The sequence below is a fragment of the Theobroma cacao genome, chromosome 1 (genome assembly GCF_053813885.1).
Source record: "Theobroma cacao isolate CCN51 chromosome 1, ASM5381388v1, whole genome shotgun sequence".
NCBI classification, from domain to species: Eukaryota; Viridiplantae; Streptophyta; class Magnoliopsida; order Malvales; family Malvaceae; genus Theobroma; species Theobroma cacao.
Genome location: NC_142639.1, coordinates 23,723,066 through 23,735,632, shown reverse-complemented (window position 1 = coordinate 23,735,632; position 12,567 = coordinate 23,723,066). Strand labels below are relative to the sequence as shown.

The 12,567-nt window shown below is 35.8% G+C and overlaps 1 long non-coding RNA gene across 2 annotated transcripts; it reads left to right on the top strand.

Moving 5' to 3' along the window:
• The first annotated feature begins 5,287 nt into the window (after positions 1–5,287).
• LOC148764672 (uncharacterized) lies at positions 5,288–8,023 on the top strand. Of its 2 annotated transcripts, XR_016024246.1 has the most exons (4): positions 5,288–5,392; positions 6,041–6,124; positions 6,960–7,025; positions 7,750–8,023. It is a non-coding gene; the product is annotated as an uncharacterized LOC148764672 (long non-coding RNA). The 2 variants fall into 2 exon arrangements; XR_016024245.1 differs by lacking the exon at positions 7,750–8,023 and having other exon boundaries at positions 6,960–7,071.
• The last annotated feature ends 4,544 nt before the right edge of the window (positions 8,024–12,567 follow it).

The window sequence follows — 12,567 nt, the reverse complement described above, 5'->3', positions numbered from 1 at the left end:
AGGGCCCTCTTGTTATTGTAAATTAAATTAAATATTTTGGCTTACTGTATTTCAGTATGCATAAATTTATTTAGCTTTTACGCTATAAAAATTATTCACGTATAACTCTATAAATATTGTTTTATAAGAAAATAACCGTAATTTCGTTTTAAATGAAGATTTTAGACTTTTAAACTCATTTTGAATACGAATTATGTGTTTTGTACTTGTATATTACGTTTTAGCCAGTTTCAAAATTTTTGAGAAAAAAATTACCAAAATACCCCAGTGTGGCGAAAATTTTATTTTGATTGTTTTTGATCTAAAATAGTATATATTCTCTAAAAACTCGATATCTAACAATGATTGCTCACAGGAAAGGAAAGAAACTGATATGTAAGCCTTGCGGGGTTCCGGTTGGCATTCCGGATAATGAGTGTCAATCGGGACGTCGTGGCGATTGTCATGGGCCTGAGGGAGGTTCCGGGTCGTGACAAATGATTTTAAGTTAAATTTTTTTACATTTTTTGTTTAAACAGATTATAATTGAGTGTTTACTCAGGAAACGTGAGGTTAAAACCCCCCGTTGATAGGAAAAGTCCATTTATAGTCATTCATGACTTGAAAAGCTTCATTACTAGCTTTAAAATGTTTATAATCTCATTATTGATTTTAAGTTGAAATTTTTTTACATTTTTTGTTCAAACGGATTATAATTAAGTGTTTACTCGGGAAACGTGAGGTTAAAACCCTCTATTGGTAGGAAAAGTCCACTTATAGTCACCCATGCCTTCGAAAGCCTCATTAGTCGCTTTAAATAGGTTTATAATCTCATTATTGATTTTAATTTAATTTTTTTTGCATTTCTTGTTAAAAAAGATTATAATTGAGTGTTTACTCGAAAAACGTGAGGTTAAAACCCCCCGTTTATAGGAAAAGTCCATTTATAGTCATTCATGACTTGAAACGCTTCATTACTCGCTTTAAAATGTTTATAATCTCATTATTGATTTTAGGTTGAATTTTTTTACATTTATTGTTTAAACGAATTATAATTAAGTGTTTACTCGGGAAACGTGAGGTTAAAACCCTCTGTTGGTAGGAAAAGTCCGTTTATAGTCACCCATGCCTTCGAAAGCCTCATTACTCGCTTTAAATAGGTTTATAATCTCATTATTGATATTAAGTTGAATTTTTTTGCATTTCTTGTTAAAAAATATTATAATTGAGTGTTTACTCAGAAAACGTGAGGTTAAAACCCCTCGTTGATAGGAAAAGTCCATTTATAGTCATTCATGACTTGAAAAGCTTCATTACTCGCTTTAAAATGTTTATAATCTCATAATCGATTTTAAGTTAAATTTTTTTACATTTTTTGTTTAAACGGTTTATAATTAATTGTTTACTCGGAAAACGTGAGGTTAAAACCCTCTATTTGTAGAAAAAGTCCACTTATAGTCACTCATGCCTTCGAAAGCCTCATTACTCGCTTTAAATAGGTTTATAATCTCATTATTGATTTTAAGTTAAATGTTTTTGCATTTTTTGTTAAAAAAGATTATGATTGAGTGTTTACTCGGAAAACGTGAGGTTAAAAGCCCCCGTTGATAGGAAAAGTCCATTTATAGTCATTCATGACTTGAAAAGCTTCATTACTCGCTTTAAAATGTTTATAATCTCATTATTGATTTTAAGTTGAATTTTTTTACATTTTTTGTTTAAATGAATTATAATTAAGTGTTTACTCGGGAAACGTGGGGTTAAAACCCTCTGTTGGTAGGAAAAGTCCGTTTATAGTCACCCATGCCTTCGAAAGCCTCATTACTCGCTTTAAATAGGTTTATAATCTCATTATTGATTTTAAGTTAAATTTTTTTGCATTTTTTGTTAAAAAAGATTATGATTGAGTGTTTACTCGGAAAACGTGAGGTTAAAAGCCCCCGTTGATAGGAAAAGTCCATTTATAGTCATTCATGACTTGAAAAGCTTCATTACTCGCTTTAAAAAGGTTTATAATCTCATTATTGATTTTAAGTTGAATTTTTTTACATTTTTTGTTTAAACGGATTATAATTGACTGTTTACTCGAAAAACGTGAGGTTAAAACCCCTCGTTGATAAGAAACGTCCATTTATAGTCATTCATGACTTGAAAAGCTTCATTACTCGCTTTAAAATGTTTATAATCTCATTATTGATTTTAAGTTGAATTTTTTTACATTTTTTGTTTAAACGAATTATAATTAAGTGTTTACTCGGGAAACGTGAGGTTAAAACCCTCTGTTGGTAGAAAAAGTCCGTTTATAGTCACCCATGCCTTCGAAAGCCTCATTACTCGCTTTAAATAGGTTTATAATCTCATTATCGATTTTAAGTTGAATTTTTTTACATTTTTTTGTTTAAACAGATTATAATTGAGTGTTTACTCAGGAAACGTGAGGTTAAAACCCCCCGTTGATAGGAAAAGTCCATTTATAGTCATTCATGACTTGAAAAGCTTCATTACTCGCTTTAAAAAGGTTTATAATCTCATTATTGATTTTAAGTTGAATTTTTTTACATTTTTTGTTTAAACGGATTATAATTGACTGTTTACTCGGAAAACGTGAGGTTAAAACCCCTCGTTGATAAGAAAAGTCCATTTATAGTCATTCATGACTTGGAAAGCTTCATTACTCGCTTTAAAATGTTTATAATCTCATTATTGATTTTAAGTTGAATTTTTTTACATTTTTTGTTTAAACGGATTATAATTAAGTGTTTACTCGGGAAACGTGAGGTTAAAACCCTCTGTTGGTAGAAAAAGTCCGTTTATAGTCACCCATGCCTTCGAAAGCCTCATTACTCGCTTTAAATAGGTTTATAATCTCATTATTGATTTTAAGTTGAATTTTTTTTATATTTTTTGTTTAAACAGATTATAATTGAGTGTTTACTCAAGAAACGTGAGGTTAAAAACCCCCGTTGATTGGAAACATTCATTTATAGTCATTCATGACTTGAAAAGCTTCATTACTCGCTTTAAAAAGGTTTATAATCTCATTATTGATTTTAAGTTGAATTTTTTTACATTTTTTGTTTAAACGGATTATAATTGACTGTTTACTCGAAAAATGTGAGGTTAAAACCCCCCGTTGATAGGAAAACTCCATTTATAGTCATTCATGACTTGAAAAGCTTCATTACTCGCTTTAAAATGTTTATAATCTCATTATTGATTTTAAGTTGAATTTTTTTACTTTTTTTGTTTAAACGAACTATAATTAAGTGTTTACTCAGGAAACGTGAGGTTAAAACCCTCTGTTGGTAGGAAAAGTCCGTTTATAGTCACCCATGCCTTCGAAAGCCTCATTACTCGCTTTAAATAGGTTTATAATCTCATTATTGATTTTAAGTTGAATTTTTTTACATCTTTTGTTTAAACAGATTATAATTGAGTGTTTACTCAGGAAACGTGAGGTTAAAACCCCCCGTTGATAGGAAAAGTCCATTTATAGTCATTCATGACTTGAAAAGCTTCATTACTAGCTTTAAAATGTTTATAATCTCATTATTGATTTTAAGTTGAAATTTTTTTACATTTTTTGTTTAAACGGATTATAATTAAGTGTTTACTCGGGAAACGTGAGGTTAAAACCCTCTATTGGTAGGAAAAGTCCACTTATAGTCACCCATGCCTTCGAAAGCCTCATTAGTCGCTTTAAATAGGTTTATAATCTCATTATTGATTTTAATTTAGTTTTTTTTTGCATTTCTTATTAAAAAAGATTATAATTGAGTGTTTACTCGAAAAAGGTGAGGTTAAAACCCCCCGTTGATAGGAAAAGTCCATTTATAGTCATTCATGACTTGAAACGCTTCATTACTCGCTTTAAAATGTTTATAATCTCATTATTGATTTTAGGCTGAATTTTTTTACATTTATTGTTTAAACGAATTATAATTAAGTGTTTACTCGGGAAACGTGAGGTTAAAACCCTCTATTGGTAGGAAAAGTCCGTTTATAGTCACCCATGCCTTCGAAAGCCTCATTACTCACTTTAAATAGGTTTATAATCTCATTATTGATATTAAGTTGAATTTTTTTGCATTTCTTGTTAAAAAAGATTATAATTGAGTGTTTACTCAGAAAACGTGAGGTTAAAACCCCTCGTTGATAGGAAAAGTCCATTTATAGTCATTCATGACTTGAAAAGCTTCATTACTCGCTTTAAAATGTTTATAATCTCATAATTGATTTTAAGTTAAATTTTTTTACATTTTTTGTTTAAACGGTTTATAATTAATTGTTTACTTGGGAAACGTGAGGTTAAAACCCTCTATTGGTAGGAAAAGTCCACTTATAGTCACTCATGCCTTCGAAAGCCTCATTACTCGCTTTAAATAGGTGTATAATCTCATTATTGATTTTAAGTTAATTTTTTTTGTATTTTTTGTTAAAAAAGATTATGATTGAGTGTTTACTCGGAAAACGTGAGGTTAAAAGCCCCCGTTGATAGGAAAAGTCCATTTATAGTCATTCATGACTTGAAAAGCTTTATTACTCGCTTTAAAATGTTTATAATCTCATTATTGATTTTAAGTTGAATTTTTTTACATTTTTTGTTTAAATGAATTATAATTAAGTGTTTACTCGGGAAACGTGAGGTTAAATGTAAAGCCCGACCTTATAAAATACTATTCATGACATACATGTGATGATAGCATGATTGCATGCTAGGAGAGTCCCGAAAAATTTACAAAAGTCGGTATTGTACCTAGAGGTACAACAAAGTTTATTTAATCCTCGAACTAGATCAAATAGGAATTTTAAGGTGAGATTAAGAGTTTCACAGTTCATGGATGACTTAAAATGGTAATTTGGAGTTTGAGGATCAATTTGGAGTCAAATCGGAATTTTCACTAACTAGGGGCAAAATGGTCATTTGCCACCTGGGGACAAAATGGGAATTTTAGAAAAGATTTTTTTGACCCCATTTGACTTATTAGAGTATAATTTGACTTATGAAGTATGATTTGAGGTTTAGAAGTGAAAAATTTTAATTTCGGTATAATTTGGAGTATAGGGGTAAAATGGTAATTTTGCCACCTCAGGGGCAAAATTGTAATTTTCCACCACCAGGATATTTTTTCCAGCACATGGTCTTCCTTGTCTTCATCTTTGACCCTGGACTAAACATGTGGTGGAGATAAAATGTTTAAATTTTTAAAATTTTAAAAACGGGCCAATGACATGATGCCATGTGTCATGCCTTTATTAATTTATTAATTTCCTTTTTAAAAGGCACAAAATCAGCCCATCTTCCACTCCATGGCCGGCCAAACCAGCAAGAAGAGAGAGAAAACAAAAACAAAACCCTAGAGAGAGAAAATAAAAAAAAAGTGTGAATTTTCAAGGAAATTAAGTGAAAAAGGTGAGTTTTTTTTATTAAGCTTGAGTTTTCTTATTCCCAAGCATTTCTCTTTATTTTCCATGATTAAATTACATGTTTTCATGATGAATTAAATTCTGAAAAAATGGGTTAGGAGAGAGAAAGTTGTTGGATTTATTTGATTTTAATTTATGTTAGTGTTTTTAGTTAGTTTAGCATATTTAGAAACAAAACAACAAGAAAAGAATTTATTTTCTCCCCCAACCATTAATGGCTGAATTTACCATGTAGTGAGTGAGGATGAGTTTGATTTTATTCTAGGAGAATTGGTTAAGGAATGATGAATTATGAGCCTAGAAAAATAATGGGAATTTTCGGAGCAAAAATACGAATTTTTACCCACTAGGGGTATTTTCGTAATTTATTGTTGGGACTGATAATTTGCACCACACTGAGGGACATTAAGTTAATTTGGGTGCAATTGAGGTATAGAAACTGAAAAAAATTAAATTGGAGTTTAAACGGACCCGTTAGGAATTTAATCGGGTGATAAGACGAATTAGGCCAATACCGGGTTTAGATAGTTACCAGTGCATTTTTGCATTCCATATCATGCATTGGTAGTCTAAATTAGTTTAATTTTGATTTAGTACCAACTTGGTGAAACTCTCGATTTTGTACTGTGTCAAGGTGGTGAGTCCTCCGATAAAGGCAAGGAAATTGCATCCGAGGACCAGTAGACAGAGTGCTTTGAAAGTCTGCATTCTAGACATTGTGAGTAAACTTACTGTCATTTTAATTATCTAGGGTGGTTTTTAAATGCTTTCATGAATTCTATGGAAAAAGGAATTTAAAAAGATAAATTTTCATGTTTTATGAATAAATGAGTTTCAATGAAATTAAATTATAAATTGTTTTGAAATTAATAGTGATTTTGAAAAATAGAGTACACGGGGACTGTTAATTGTGGCAATTTGATTGTTTAAATTAACTGGCTTATGATAAATCGAGCATGATTGGCTAGTTGGCAATTGTATTGAAATGCGAATTGTTTGGTTACCTTGAAAAACTACGAATTACAAAATTGCCATATCATGTTATTGAGTTTTATTATATGGTGGATTATATATTAATTAATCACTGCAGTAGGGGGTTTCTGTGGACCAGCCTTTTAGAGGGGCACGGTAAACCCCATTATATTCTTACCTCGAACGGAGAGGCGCGTAGGGTATCTCCTGGGGTAAAGTTTAGGGTTCACTTCACACTAAACCACCACGTGAGGGGGAACTCAGCCAACGCCAAGGAACGGCTATGTTTTCAAAACAAAAACATGATTTATGTGAAATGTGAATTTTAATAGCCTTGGAGGTCTCGGTAGGATGCCTCGGCCAAGGTGTCCCCGAGAATGGATTTATGGCACAAGCCTAGATTTTTATGAGATTCATAAGCCTCTTTACGTGTTTTGAACAAAATGTGTTCTAATGCTATAACCCAGTTTATGATGATTTACCTTATTGTCTCCATGTACTCAACTCTAGATGTTTATGATGAGGTTTGTTTACTCATTGGGATTTTATAATCTCACCACCTTCATTTCCACCCATTTCAGGTTCAGTATAGACTGTAGATAGCTGATCTCATCGAGGACTACAGTGGGATCTGCATTTTCCAAACCGTAGGTTCACAGTCCTATTTACTTTTGTTTATTCGGGGGCACTCTTGTTATTGTAAATTAAATTAAATATTTTGGCTTACTGTATTTAAGTATGTATAAATTTATTTAACTTTTACGTTATAAAAATTATTCACGTATAACTCTATAAATATTGTTTTATAAGAAAATAGAATATTTTACTTAATATTTCTTTTATTTTCTTATTATATTCAAATAACCATAATTTCGTTTTAAATGAAGATTTTAGACTTTTAAACTCATTTTGAATATGAATTGTGTGTTTTGTACTTGTATATTACGTTTTAGCCAGTTTTAAAATTTTTGAGAAAAATGACCAAAATACCCTTGTGAGACGAAAAATTAATATTTTATTTGTTTAAAGTTGGAAACAGCTTAAAATATTTTAGAACACGATATTTGACAATGGTTGCTCACAAGGGAACAAAGAAACTGATAGTAAAGCCTGCGGGGTTTCGGGTTGACATTCCGGGCAATAAGTGTCTACCGGGACACCGCGGCTCGAGGGGAGTACCGGGTCGTGACAATTCGATTGGTATCAGAGCTTTTGGTTTTCAAGATCAAAGTTTTTAGTTTTAAAGTTGTTTTAAATATTTACAATATCAGTGTGGCCCCGGATTAAGTTAAGTTAGGTTAGGTTGAATAGAATGCATGCATTTGCATATAGAGCCTAAGGTTACCTAAACTTGCTCGTATTTTTTTATAGATTATAATGCCTCCTCGACGCGGACGCCCACCTCTCACTAGATCGGTTGGGAGGGGAAGAGGTCGTTCCCAACGTCATCAGCCAGATACAGTAGAGGAAGAATCAGCTGCATCTACCATTCGGGCAGCACCTGCTGCTGAGCAGGCCGATAGTCCTCCACATCCTCCATCTCCTCAGCCACCTACTGGTATTCCCGCCATGCCTACTGAGGCAGCACAGGCATTGGCAGCTTTCTTTGCAGCAATGGCTGGTCAAGCTCAGACTGGTCAAGTTCCACCTGTAGTGACTTCAGCTACTCATTTAGTTCCACCACCAATACAGGATGTATCCATTTCCAAGAAGCTGAAGGAGGCTAGGAAATTGGGTTGTGTATCTTTCACTAGTGAGTTGGATGCCACTGTGGCAAAGGACTGGATTAATCAGGTGTCCGAGACTCTCTCTGATATGGGATTAGATGATGACATGAAGCTGATGGTGGCTACGAGATTATTAGAGAAGAGGGCTCGTACTTGGTGGAATTCGGTGAAGTCCCGTTCCGCTACTCCTCAGACATGGTCCGATTTTCTTAGGGAATTCGATGGTCAGTATTTCACTTATTTCCATCAAAAAAAAAAGAAGAGAGAATTTCTGAGTTTGAAACAGGGAAATCTAACTGTAGAGGAGTACGAGACTCGTTTTAACGAGTTGATGTTATATGTGCCGGATCTGGTGAAATCTGAGCAAGATCCGGCCAGCTATTTCGAGGAAGGGCTCCGTAATGAGATCAAAGAGCGAATGACAGTGATTGGTAGGGAGCCACATAAGGAGGTGGTACAGATGGCTTTACGGGCTGAGAAGCTCGCGACTGAGAATAGAAGGATTCGGACTGAGTTTGCAAAAAGGAGGAATCCTGGTATGTCTTCTAGTCAGCCAGTAAAAAGAGGCAAGGACTCAGCGACTTCAGGGAGCACTACTTCTGTTTTCGTGACATCTCCTCGACCTCCATTTCCACCATCACAGCAGAGACCTTCGAGGTTTAGCAGATCTGCTATGACTGGTTCTGGAAAGAGTCTCGGAGGTTCTGACAGATGCAGAAATTGTGGGAATTATCATAGTGGGCTATGTAGAGGGCCAACAAGATGTTTCCAATGTGGACAGACAGGTCACATTAGGAGTAATTGCCCACAGTTAGGACGAGCCACTGTAGCTGCATCATCTCCACCAGCTCGCACAGATATACAGAGGAGAGATTCTTCTGGGTTACCACCGAGACAGGGAGTAGCCATACGGTCTGGTGTGGAGAGTAATACCCCGTCACATCCACCTTCGAGACCACAGACTCGTACCGCGACAAGAGTTTTTGCTGTGACAGAAGATGAGGCACGAGTCCGACCTGGAGCAGTGACAGGTACTATGTCTTTATTTGATAAAGATGCTTATGTTTTGATAGATTCTGGCTCAGATAGATCTTATGTGAGTACGACATTTGCATCAATTACTGATAGAAACCTGTCACCATTAGAGGAAGAAATTGTAGTGCATACCCCTCTAGGAGAACAGTTGATTAGAAATACTTGTTATAGAGACTGTGGGGTAAGGGTAGGTGAGGAAGAATTTAGGGGTGACTTAATTCCTCTAGAGATCTTGAATTTTGATTTAATATTAGGTATGGACTGGTTAACTGCACATCGGGCGAATGTGGATTGTTTCCGAAAAGAAGTTGTTCTTCGAAATTCGGAAGGAGCAGAGATTGTGTTTGTAGGGGAACGTCGAGTATTACCATCTTGTGTAATCTCGGCCATCAAAGCTTCAAAATTAGTGCAAAAAGGGTATTCGACTTATTTGGCATACGTGATCGATACTTCAAAGGGGGAACCTAAGTTAGAGGATGTCCCAATAGTAAGTGAGTTTCCTGATGTATTTCCTGATGATTTACCGGGAATACCTCCTAATCGAGAGCTTGAGTTCCCTATTGATTTACTTTCGGGTACCGCACCTATTTCTATTCCTCCATATAGAATGGCTCCAGCAGAGTTGAAGGAACTGAAAGCCCAGTTGCAAGATTTGGTGGATAAAGGTTTCATTCGCCCTAGCATTTCTCCTTGGGGAGCACCAGTCCTATTTGTAAAGAAGAAAGATGGCACTCTTCGATTGTGTATTGATTACCGTCAGCTGAACCGAGTGACCATCAAGAATAAATACCCTTTACCCCGGATAGATGATCTTTTTGATCAATTACGAGGTGCTATGGTATTCTCTAAGATTGATTTGAGATCTGGGTACTATCAGTTGAGGATTAAGGAGCAGGATGTACCTAAGACTGCCTTCAGGACGCGTTATGGGCATTATGAGTTTCTGGTGATGCCGTTTGGTTTGACTAATGCCCCGGCAGTTTTTATGGATCTTATGAATAGGGTGTTCCATCCATACTTGGATAAGTTTGTGATAGTATTCATCGATGACATCCTGGTTTATTCTAAGAATGATGATGAACATGCTGCCCATTTGCGCATTGTGTTGCAAACTTTGCGCGAGAGACAACTCTATGCCAAGTTCTCTAAATGTGAATTCTGGTTGAAGGAAATGGTTTTCTTGGGACATGTGGTGTCCGAAGCTGGAATTTATGTCGATCCCAAGAAGATTGAGGCAATCTTGCAATGGGAGCAACCGAGAACGGTAACTGAGATTCGTAGTTTCCTTGGCTTAGCCGGTTATTACCGGAGATTTGTTCAGGGATTTTCTTTGATAGCAGCTCCTCTGACTCGTTTGACTCGTAAAGGAGTTAAGTATGAGTGGGATGATGTTTGTGAGAATCGATTTCAGGAGCTAAAGAACCGGTTAACCTCCGCTCCCGTTTTAACACTTCCTGTTAATGGAAAAGAATTTGTGGTATACAGCGATGCATCTAAGTTGGGATTAGGGTGTGTGTTGATGACGGATGAGAAAGTAATAGCTTATGCTTCCCGACAATTGAAGAAGCACGAGACGAATTACCCTACTCATGACTTGGAGTTAGCAGCAGTAGTATTCGCATTGAAGATTTGGAGACATTATTTATATGGTGAGCGTTGTCGGATTTTTTCTGATCATAAGAGTTTGAAGTATTTGCTCACCCAGAAAGAGCTTAACTTGAGACAGAGACGATGGTTGGAGTTGATTAAGGATTATGACTTAGTGATTGATTATCATCCGGGAAAAGCAAATGTTGTAGCGGATGCCTTAAGTCGTAAATCCTCATCATCGTTAGCAACACTTCAAAGTTCTTATTTTTTGATGTTACTTGAGATGAAATCTCTAGGGATCCAGTTGAATAATGGTGAGGATGGAACCCTACTTGCTAGTTTCGTCGTGAGACCTTCATTGTTGAATCAGATAAGAGAATTGCAGAAATCTGATGATTGGTTGAAACAGGAAGTTCAAAAGCTGCAAGATGGAGAAGCTAGTGAGTTTAGACTCAACGATGATGGTACTTTCATGCTTAGAGACCGAATTTGTGTTCCTAAGGATGATCAGTTGAGACGAGCTATTTTGGAGGAAGCTCATTCTTCCGCCTACGCTTTACATCCCGGAAGCACCAAGATGTATCGGACTATTAAAGAAAGTTATTGGTGGCCGGGTATGAAACGAGACATAGCAGAGTTTGTAGCGAAATGTCTCACATGTCAACAGATCAAGGCGGAGCATCAAAAACCGTCAGGTACTCTTCAACCTTTACCGATTCCTGAATGGAAGTGGGAACATGTGACTATGGACTTTGTATTGGGTTTGCCACGGACACAAAGTGGGAAGGATGCTATTTGGGTGATTGTGGATAGATTGACTAAGTCCGCCCATTTCTTGGCTATCCATAGCACGTATTCTATTGAGAGGCTGGCAAGACTTTATATAGATGAGATTGTGAGATTACACGAAGTCCCAGTTTCTATTGTGTCAGATCGAGACCCTCGATTTACTTCTCGATTTTGGCTGAAATTTTAGGAAGCTCTTGGAACTAAATTGAGATTTAGTACTGCCTTTCATCCACAGACAGATGGTCAATCTGAGAGAACTATTCAGACCTTGGAGGATATGTTACGGGCTTGTGTCATTGACTTTATCGGGAGTTGGGATAGACACTTGCCATTGGTGGAGTTTGCTTATAATAACAGTTTTCAGTCTAGTATTGGGATGGCACCATACGAGGCTTTGTATGGAAGGAAATGCCGAACTCCGCTCTGTTGGGATGAAGTAGGTGAGAGGAAATTGGTGAATGTGGAATTAATTGATTTGACAAACGATAAAGTCAAAGTTATCCGAGAGCGATTAAAGACAGCTCAAGATAGGCAGAAGAATTATTCGGATAAACGAAGGAAAGATTTGGAGTTTGAAATCGACGATAAAGTTTTTCTTAAGGTTTCTCCTTGGAAAGGTAATAATTTGAAATTTCCAAGTATTAAATCTTATTTGATTATACTATTGTGATAATTTGTGGTATTTATTGGATGATGAAAGGTGTGATTCGATTCGCGAAGAGGGGAAAGCTCAATCCAAGATACATTGGACCTTTTCGTATCATTGAAAGGATTGGGCCAGTGGCTTACAGACTTGAATTACCCCCAGAGTTAGATCGGATTCATAATGTCTTCCATGTCTCGATGTTGAAAAAGTATGTTCCCGATCCCTCTCACATTTTAGAGACACCTCCAATTGAGTTGCATGAGGATTTGAAGTTCGAGGTGCAGCCTGTACGTATTCTAGATCGAAAGGATCGAGTGCTAAGGAACAAGAGCATTCCAATGGTGAAAGTATTGTGGAAGAATGCTCGAATGGAGGAGATGACGTGGGAAGTCGAGAGCCAGA